Source organism: Plectropomus leopardus, chromosome 5 (genome assembly GCF_008729295.1).
Source record: "Plectropomus leopardus isolate mb chromosome 5, YSFRI_Pleo_2.0, whole genome shotgun sequence".
Taxonomy (NCBI): Eukaryota; Metazoa; Chordata; class Actinopteri; order Perciformes; family Serranidae; genus Plectropomus; species Plectropomus leopardus.
Genome location: NC_056467.1, coordinates 9,879,171 through 9,890,027, shown reverse-complemented (window position 1 = coordinate 9,890,027; position 10,857 = coordinate 9,879,171). Strand labels below are relative to the sequence as shown.

Here is a 10,857-nt window from a genome sequence, read left to right as displayed (position 1 = left end):
CTGCTTTATGGGTGAAAGAGCATCCACAAAAATGTTAAGGACTAGTCACATTTGCCTACAAATCAGAAAACAAAAGGAATCCTCTCATGAAAATTTTGACCTTGACTAAGGAGCCAATGTGCTGACTGCACCTGTTTAATGAGAAACCCTTGAGTTTTGTTGAATGTGGGCCAAGCTGAAATCTGTCAATTTTGCCGGTGCAACCGTCAAGCCAACTGAAGGAAAATAAAATAAACTGGGGCAAACCATCACAAAGGAAACACTCAGAGTTGAGTGGGAGCCTTTTGGGAGATTGGGATCAAAATGCAGCAGACACAAAGTCAATAGAAAACCTAGCCTACGCCATTAAAATCACTGGAATAATTGCTCTGCACATATGGTTTCTCAGCTGGACATCTATGAGGTGAGAAACAAATAGCAGGGGGACTGTTATGTGCCTACTGAGACTTTAAAGGGAGCATGCACTGTTTGCACAGAAATACTATGCAATCAAATGGTACTACTAATAATTTCAATCAGTTTCCCAATTAACTTAATCAATTGTAAATAATATGTCTATAAAGTTTATTTCAGATAAATCTTAAAATCTGGCCTTAAGGATTAGTCAGTATGTTTAAATTTCAAAGTTTCTTTACAGAAGAGGAAACATCTTTTCTGCAGAAGCTTTTGCAAATTTAGAAGATCAGAAATCTGGATGTGTGTAACTGATTTGGAATCTGAACAAACAATGTCTCTACTATAAATCTAAGCTTTGTTGCTGCTCTGACTCAAAGAGGAATACAACCATGCGATAATCTAGCCTAGAGGGTGTGAAAGCATAAAATGCCTTTTCTTAACTAGGACACGTACGAAAATGCTTCATCTAAGAGCTGATCCAAGAGACTTAATAGAATTGGGATTCGACTACAGCAATACAAAGGCTACTGTAAGACCAATACAAAAATGACTCCAAGGTTTCTGGCAGAGGGTTTTTAATGGAACAAAGTCTGCACTGAGGTCAACAAGCACAAACACTCAACACTGACCTGCATCTGAAGCCATCAAAATGTGCCGTGGTGATATAGTGCAATAGAGAATTCATGCTTTGGTATTGTAATAGGTATGACTGAGTATGGGGCTATTACTATATTACTATACTTTTTGCAAATGTGTGTAAACACTTGTTTAACTATATCTCAATGTGTGTGCATAATCAGATTTTAATGTGTTAGTTTCCAAATCTGTAATCTGCAAATTTGTGTAGACAAATCTGTTTGTTTTTTTTTACATAGATATTAATGGCTAAAAAGTATGCAAGTATTTTGCACCAAGAGCTAGAAATACAAACAAGTCATCAGTTACAGGCATCCCTCTCAACTGTCCGTATACGTGACTTTTGCTACATTCTGCTGTGATGGAGATGGTGTGTACTGCTCTGCTCACATTGTGCCTCTGTAGCTCCACAGCCGGAAAGGGCTTGGCTACTTATAGATCTTGCAAGGATTTCAATTTTTCAGCAACTTTGAAATTAAAGGTCATTTGGAGATGAGCCTATATTAATCCCAGTAATAACCACATCCAGGTCAGATCTATTGCTTTAAATGGAATTAGCTATGAGGGGCAGGTTATTTCTTTTCTACCACTCGTTTTACAGCAGTAGAGATAAAACTGTATATTCAAACATTGCTATCAGTGTAATAGAGATAGCCAGTCAAATATTAAGGGTTCCCCTTGGATTTTGCCATCACAGATTCATTTGCAAATATTTAACTTCAAGCACACTGTTTAAAGGTCAGCACTAAAAGGCAAGGAACACTGTGAACTTCAGTGTGAAAAGCCCCCATCATTTGTGAGATAAAACCTTCAAAACTACAATTTTTTGTTTCTATTGTATTAGAAAGTTGAATATTTAATGTTTAAAACTTTAGAAAGTTAAACTTAAAATTCTACCAGAAAGGTTACTACATATAACATCTGACATAGTGCAACCAATTTAATGGACACTGCTTTTTATTAATTAGAAAAAAGGACGGGTCATAAAAATTCAATAATACAATTGTAGACTCTAAGCTTAAAAAAAATCAGATATCTTAGTGCAAACCACTAGTCCAAATTTACTATAATGCTTTTAAAATAATGTATTTTTCTAAAAAAACATTTAATTGTCTTTCCAAATGATGTTTTTATAAGCTGCAAATGATTAAGATGGAATAGATAAATCATAGGTAATGATGAACTCATTTACTCAGCTTGCATTATCAAATCATCATGAAGTCAGTGTATAGCAGTTATATTCATTGTCCATATAAATTATGCATCACAACAGTTTATTTTCCAAGAAACGTGCTGCACAGACATTAGCAAATGCAACACACACACACACACACACACACGCGCACACACACACACACACACACACACACACACACACACACAACCACACACAACCACACACTCTGACCTAGAGGCTGAGTGTGGAGGTGGGGAAACATCATGCATTAATTATAGAAAGACAACGTTTCCTGTTACAGTTTCACACGTTCTTGGAACCTCAGGTCATACTCTGGCATCGCTGGGCTCAACTCAGGTGAGCAGGTGATGTCATGGCTGGGCACATGGGCACTGATTAGTAAAAGAGTGTTGTTTTAGGCTGTTGCCATGATTTTTATATGTTGATAATTTTAGATTAGTTATGTGTTAGAAATGAGAAACCCTGTGAAACACTGCTCTCTGGCTGAGCAGTGTGTTGATACACCTGTGCAGTGTCAGTACACTATGATAATATAAAAAAAAAAAAAAAAAATAGAGTGCACCACAGGACGGACCTTAATGGCCTAGCCAGCTCATGTCTCAGTGCCTGGTGCACTTTGCCATGCATATGTTAGAGGAGTCAACAGATGGACCTACCACAGAGACGCTTTGCTGTTACAGCTGAGACAGAGATCACAGTTTTCCATCGCCGTGATGGTTACACAGTGCACAACAACCATGTGATCTACTTGCCTTTCACGCGTCATTTCTGACCATCAAAGTTCAGCTCTATTGTTCCCCGGGTCTCTATTCTTAGCGCTGTGTCCCTGTCAGCACAATGTCAAAGAGTGTGAGCAGATTACAGAGGCATGCTGATGCTGATTAAACTAACACTCATGAAAATACATGCAGCATAAAGTGCTCTGATTAGTCAAATGAATTCTGTACAAGGGCACAAAACACAGAGCATCTGAGGACTGGGGAGTCTATCTGTCATGGTGGATAAAGAATGAACTATAACAATAACAAGAGTGTGCTGCACTCTGTATAAGAAATGTCTGGATGCCGTTTCCTTGTATTTTTGACTGTATGGAACATCATATTTTACATTCAAAATTTCTATTGTCTTTGAATTAAGCTTTGAATGTCTGTCTCTTTCGCTTATGATGTCTTAACCCGGAAAAAAGATTCTCACATTTTTAATAAAGTGATTATTCAAGTTAAATAAATTGGTCTTTTGTTTTATTAAACTCACTTTCTTTTATTGACAAATGCAATTTATGGTGCTGTTGGATTGCTGCTGTCATAAAGGTGCCACCTGTGTGTGGCAAGTGGGAAAGAAGGGGGTCCATGTAAGTCCATGATTTTAATATAACAGCCTACAGTATGTGATAGGGATGCACAATATAATGGATTTTTTGCCGATATGTAATATGCCGATACAAAACAACTTATTTTAGCAATAACCAATACCGATATCTATACTTCCACTTTTTTTCCTACCTAATTTTAGTGATCATCAAGTCTCTTCTTTAGTGGAATTATCATCATATTATGAATACTTTTATTGTGATAGCCCATCAGCAAATGGAGACACAAAATAAAATGCTTTTCAATGCATGTAATATTCATTCATTGTGCAAAAATAAGAAAAATACTTCAACTTAGGGTTGATGTTTTGTAAATGTTCACTTTGTAATAAAAATAAACAAACAAACAAAGAAAAAAAAAAGTTGTGATACTGGCAGAAATCAGCAGTTTGTAACATTGTGTAAATACTCTGCACTCCCATTGCAAATACTTTAAAAAAAACATGCCGGTCTCAGGAAACAACACTTTTCTTTTCGACAAGTCGAGGCAGAGCGGTCGCTGCAGCTGTGCTTGATGCTATCTTCCACCTGTAGTTATTGTTCTTGCATGCTGGCAAATATTAATTTTCTTCCTTTGGCATTTAACAGCAGATTAAAACAACTGTAGGCATTAATTCTGCCCTGTCCAAACCAAAGATTTGCATTTCTGGTACTGACGTTACCCACAGTACTTGAGAAAAACAAGTACTGTCGCCTTTTCAGAATTTTGCATCAACTTGTGCAACTTTGTGCTTCTTGTGATAACCCTATTATAAATGTTTGGATCACATGAATTGAAAACAATATTAAGCAGCCACCACTGGAATCTACTTCTTCAAAAAGCCTAAAACTAATTGTATTAGCATAGCCTAATCTTTATCTGCAATTGCATGGAAATACGCACATGAAGAAAGCAACGGACAGAGAGCTGCTGGTAGGCCGAGTTAGAGGTTAGCCTTGCCATCTCTGCAACAATCATGACATCTATGACCCGTGAGCAAAGGTGAAAGTGTTAATCTGTTGTGAGTAATGTGAGACCCCTTCATCTCATTCTCTATTTTGAAAGGGGATTTAAAAAAAGAAAAGACAGACAAATAAGTTCAAATAATATCACATAAAATATTTATACCCTGCCTTTGTGTACTGTCTGCCTCACAGGCATGATGCTCTTGATGTGCCAAGATGGGGAGTCCAAACTAAACAACCTGCTCACCATATTAAACCTTTTCATCGAGCAGTTACTCATTCATGTGGGAGTGCATCATGAAACACAACAGGGTCACAGCAGATTATTACGCTAGAACTACCAGAGTGACGGGAAAATATTAAATACACCGTGAAGCTATGAGATTATAAACCCTGTTCATGTAACAGGCTTTACCCTTTTTCTTTCCTGTGCTACTCTGCTCAATCTTCCTAGTGCTCCAGTTACACTGGCCTCTGATTGCACACTAGCCTGCTGTACCAATGAAGGGACACATTGTACTGCAAATACGCTGCAATCAACACAGACTGCTCTCTTTCTTAGTGGAACCCACCTCAAGGAGGTAGCAAAGTTACTTACGGTAAGTTATAGTTAACAGCAACAAAAACACACTAAATGGTCTTTCCACAGGGCTTCCCCACATATTTTGAGGGTTTTCTTTTGGCATCATTCACAAATTTGAACATGTAGCTACTTTAACAATGTATTCTGATGTACAAAAGGTGCACCCTTCTTAATGAGAGCTGGCATGCAATCCTATGTCCCGCAGTCCTCATCACAAAAAGGGCTGCCTCCTCCTCTTTGGTCCACGTCTTTGGAGACTTGCTGTACTGATCAAAACCCAAGCTTTCATCTCTTATTTAGACACCCTGCCTTCTAAAAATAGCCTTGTTACACTATGGAAACAGGCAGCACTCTTTGGTGAAGACAACACAGTATGGAGTATTATGTCAGGCTGCGAGTACTGAGTGGATCAGAGTCTCAACTGTGAAGGGAGTTGACACAAGATGAGTTAACTAAATCCAAAATAGCTGACTGAATATGTTTCAAAATATTGCATTTTGATTTGGAATTTGTATGAGGGGTGTTACTTTTGAATGGTGTAGATCAGAATTATCCAAATCTGTTCTGAAATCAGAATTATTGCCAAGTAGGTTTGTCTATACAAGGAATGTGTTTGGGTGTTTTAAGGCTTAACTATACAATAAAAATGTCAAGAGACATAAATGTAAACATTTACAATGAAAAAATAAAAAATAAAAAGGAAATACAGAAAATGTATCTATGTTTAAAAGGGGAAAAACTGTACATTTTGTACAGTAATGTGCAAAATATTGACCAGGGGATGAACAAAGACTCAGTATAAAAATCTGGATCAATGTGAGATGGAAAATAGGCCATACAGTTGCACAATGATGCTTCACTTTATACAGTTTGTAAGGGGCTGCATCTCACATTTTTTTTAAACACAAATGTTGTTCACTATTTGGTAAATTTGTACAAATACCAGGCTCCATCTATTCCCACTAGTTGTTTTTCAAAGCAAAGTCAAAGTAATTTGACGAGTTCAAACTAAAACTGAAGAAAGATCCAACTTCAAAGGAACCAGTAAACATCCTACTATCATGAAATAAGTACCTTGAGTAGTATAATGTACATCATTATAGTATATTACAGTTTGTTATTTCCAACCAAGTAATTTGATTGGACAAGAGGCATGTCATGAGTGCTGATATCTAGTATAACATCAGTTGGACTTTTGACTACCACTCCACTTTACATGTTTGCTAAATCTCAACAGAGCATAAATTAAAATGACCACCTCGCATCTGAATGCCTCTGTGAAGCAGTACAGTTTATGATTTATGTTATCAACAACATAACAGTTTACGGCAGTTTATGATGTCAGTGTGACGATGACCTTTGGTCTTTTGGATATAATATGTCATCATTTCATTTTACACCATTATACATTTAATTAGCATATGCATTTTTGAGTAATGACCAAAATATGTGACTACCATCGACTACCAAATTCAGTTCATCGTGGAGCAAAAGTGGATATTCGTGCTTAATTTGAAAAAATTCCCCCGAGGTGTTCTTGAGATCTTGCTTTCACCAGAATAGGATGGATGGACAACCCAAAAACATAATGCCACCGGCCATGGCTGTTGTCAACATAGAGGCATAAAGAATTAAAGATGAATCAAATTAGCTTCCATAAGTCCATAACTGCTACAATTTAGCATTCATGGCAAGAAAGATAAAGCCTGTTCATGATACAGATCTGCATTTTAACCTCTGTGACGGCAAAATTTGTATGAATTAGATCTGATTGGTTCTATAAGACTTCAGTTTAATAATCAGAAATAGGAGCAGTTTAGAGATGGTAGATAATGAAGTGACAAGTCAGTCTATTTGGACCTGTCATGCTATAATGCCTCTCACAATTTTTGTGTTTCTTATATGAGTGATGTGTTTATGCAGCTGCAGGTTTCCATCTGGCTGCTCCCACACTGCACTAAACTTGTATGTATGATCCAAAACTCTGCAGCTTCTGCTCTTAATTCCATCTTTTTCAAACTTTAGGGTGATATAGCAGCCCATGTTGTCAGAGCTTTAAGTTTGAAAATTCTAAAAATATACAAAATACTGTTCTGGTTCTGTTTTTGAAGCACCAGCAAATATATTAATCTATAACGTAGTGTTGTGACAATTTACTGAATATTGCAACAAGCTTTCACAATGCCCTAATTTTCAGGAGCAACACTTGAGAAAAATGAGCCTTTAAGGTAATGTTTAAAACTATTTGTGAATCATCAAAACCCATGACATGCAAGCCTCGACCACACAGGATGCTTAACAGCAAAAAAGCTCAGCCCACAAAACCTGCATTTTCTCCTTAAGTACTAAAAAAAAAACCCCAAAACCCCCATGACTGACATCACAGTGACACCAATAGACTTTAATATACATAGTAAGTGGCACTATTTTAATAATAATTAAATTATAGGCTGCATGCCTTGATAATATGTCTATAATTTACTGTCAAGGTCACCATAATAAAGCCTGAAAATTGAAGACAATAATCAATATAAGAAATGACATAATCAAGTCAACTACATCCACAAAAAATGAAATAAAAACAACAAAGTAAACATGGAACCCCAAATAATCTCATTCTTTAGTTACTGTAAAATCTATCTATAAAACTATTTTATTTACAATTCCACCGTGGTGAAAAGAAATGCAAGCCACAGCGCTGTCTGCTCACCAACTGCCATTTCCTGTGTGGTTAAGAGGCATTTTCCCAGGCCTGACAGTCGCAAACAGCTGAGAGAGAAAGGACTGACGGAAACTGGGAGACATGAGAGTGTGAGAGGCATTCAAAGTGGTCTTATTCAGAGAAAGAGAGAGAGAATTGGCCACAGCCGCAGCTCTTCTTGGGGCTATGTTGTTCAGCTGAGTTGGCATAGTATGTTTCTGCGAGCCACGGATATGTTACATTTGTGTGTTTCGTACGTATGATGTAGTTCAGATTACATGTATATGAGCTGAGCTGCTCTCGTTTTGCTTTTGAAGCACCAGCAAATATATTAATCGATAATATAGTGTTGTGACAATTTAGTGAATTTTGCAATGAGCTTTCACAGTGTCCTCATTTTCAGTAGCAACACTTAGAGGAAAAATGAGCCTTTAAAGTAATGTAATAAAAACTATTTGTCAAATATCAAAACCCATGACATGCAAGCCACGACCACACAGGATGCTTAACAGGAAAAAAGCTCAACCCACAAAACCTGCATTTTCTCCTGAAGTATTAAAGAAAATATACTGTGTTGCACACATGGGGATGTGCTGCAGATTCAAACACCCCTCAAGAGTTTTTCCTCAGTACAAGCTGTGCTGCATTTGCATAACACAGAAGACATGTCCTCTCAAACAGCTGGACTGCGGTAATAGTATAGAAGAAACGCACCAAGAATCTAAGTCTGTTATTGTACAGTCAGCACTACTAAGTTCATGTAAACATCTGGGACTCGATCAGGAAAGGCAGAAATGTATTCAGACAAAAAGGATAACACAATAGTTGTGATAGCTTCTTAACCAGAACTCGCTTTGTGTTTTTTTTGTCACTTTGTTATAGCCTATAATATAATTAACTTGCTATCTACCTTTTGCAGTGATTACTCTATGCTGTCTATGAAGGTACTTAAGTACTGTTGTAATCTTCTCCATTGCCTTAAAAAGAAATCAGCAGCTCCAAAATCTGCATCAAAAGCCACTAGCAGCTCCGGAGGGTATATCCGCAGGTCAATTAAAGATCATCTTCATTTTCTCAAAGTAAAGTATGCAAGATAATTGTTGAAAGAACTTTTCTGATGAGGAGATTGTTACAGCATTAACAGAAACAAGCACAAAAACTACAACTATTGGTCAACAACATTTAAACTTAAGTTAATGAAATAAAAAAAATCATAGTAAAACACCAAAATGTGACAGAGCATCCTTTTTGTGAGGTTAATGTGTTTTCACTCTCTGTTGCATTTACTGTGCGGATCATTCATGGTGGCCTGACTCCTTTTGGTCTGCGACTTCTTTACAAAACTGATTCTTGGCTCAGGAGGTTAAGTGCGTCGACTTCAACCTAACCTTCACAAAAGCAAACATTCACTGACTACAAACAAGGTGGCGATGTACGGAGGAGATATGGCCAAAGTCAGACACAAATGAAACAGTATGTGCTTATTTGGTGCCAAACTGTAAAAGATTCTACCAAAATGCGTAATGGCAATAAGTAAAGCATTTTAAATTCAGCAAACACATTTTTCACCTATTATTGCAACTTTTTACTGTACAGCACTGGCAAGCGACTGTTGCAACCTATGTCAAAGTTAAAACTTGGAACAAGTAAGATCATTGTTTGACAGGTACGTAAATTGTATCAGGTTATGGCCTATATGAACAGCTTGCATTCCTGTTTTTGCTCTTTTCAGCGTGATTAACACTGTAAATGTAACATTTTCCGTCAGTATCTCTGGATTGAGGTAGCTCGGAGAGCGTGGACGAAGACAATAGTCAAAAACTCAAAGCAGCACTCATCTAAAACTGGAAATTCCAGAATGATTGTCACTGATTACCAACATACACATCAGTCCTACCAAGCCCGGTTGTATGGCTACTATTTTATGGTAGATGAACAAGTGTGCCATCCTACTAACTCAAAAACATGAGACACTGTCCGATGACTGTGCATCTCTCATATCTAGACAACACAGTTACGATTTAGTAAGTGTAAAATGACAAAATGCTTGCACTGCATAAAACTACACAGGAAACAACATAAAATAAACCAAAATTAAAAATGTCCACAAAAATTGCGCATTAACTTAAATGACTGAACCCCCAACCCTGTCACTGATGCTAACAATGCTGGAAAATCTTTTACTGGTAAGATGGAAGTTAAAAGGCGCTGGAAACACCTAACCAGATGCAAAGACAGCATGTGCATGTTTGAACAATCATCGTTTGTTTTACCGCTTGTTAATTTAGGTGATGCACACTCAACAGCCTCCGTCTCAGACAGGCTGCAGAAACTGGACTCACACAGCAAGTGCATCAGAGCTTTGCTTACATCGATGCAAGAGACTCACAGTTTTGGAAGATCTCGGCTGCAGTATATCTAAATCAATACATTGTGTGACTACTCAACACCCCTCTGTTTAATCAATGTTAATCAATGTCCACGTACATGTCGCGCGCTGACTTTTCACGTGTTTAATTATTAAACTTCTTGTTTTACCGATGTCGTTTCGGGTTGACGGCGCAAATCATTAAGTCTATCGGCAAAGTAACTACTGTCAGTAAAGCAGTGGAGCTTGGGAAAAAACGCTGTAAAAAGTCTGACACGTTTCATCAGCGTCTGAGGCGCGTTTTACCTTCGTTTCGACCTCGCCAACTTCCACAAACTTGTCCGTCCTCCAAGTTCACCGCCAAAACCCCGAGGATAACTTCATGCACGGCACTGATCCATGCTGACAGGTTAAATACATCCGGTAAACGTCGGCCGCTTTTGTTTGACAAGCTCAAATCAGTGCATCTCGGAGGCGGAGACCCGCAGCCCCCTTACCTCACGGATGAGAGCCACAGAGAGCAGACCACTGAGCAGTGACCTATCAGTGTCTGGCCCAACACCACAATGACCTCCCTCCTTTTAACCTGTTAGTGGCCTGAGTGCTGCTCAAATCTACCTGATGTACTGTATAACCTCATGATTATCTTGTTAACATATTA

At 37.8% G+C, this 10,857-nt stretch overlaps 1 protein-coding gene across 1 annotated transcript in view; it reads right to left on the bottom strand.

The window, feature by feature from the left end:
• Positions 1–10,565, bottom strand: part of LOC121943473 (protein Aster-B-like) — a 96,429-nt gene extending 85,864 nt beyond the window's left edge. The window contains exon 1 of the mRNA XM_042486995.1: positions 10,503–10,565. The gene's annotated coding sequence lies outside the window, so the exon portion shown is untranslated. The remainder of the gene's footprint in view (positions 1–10,502) is intronic.
• Positions 10,566–10,857: the final 292 nt, after the last annotated feature.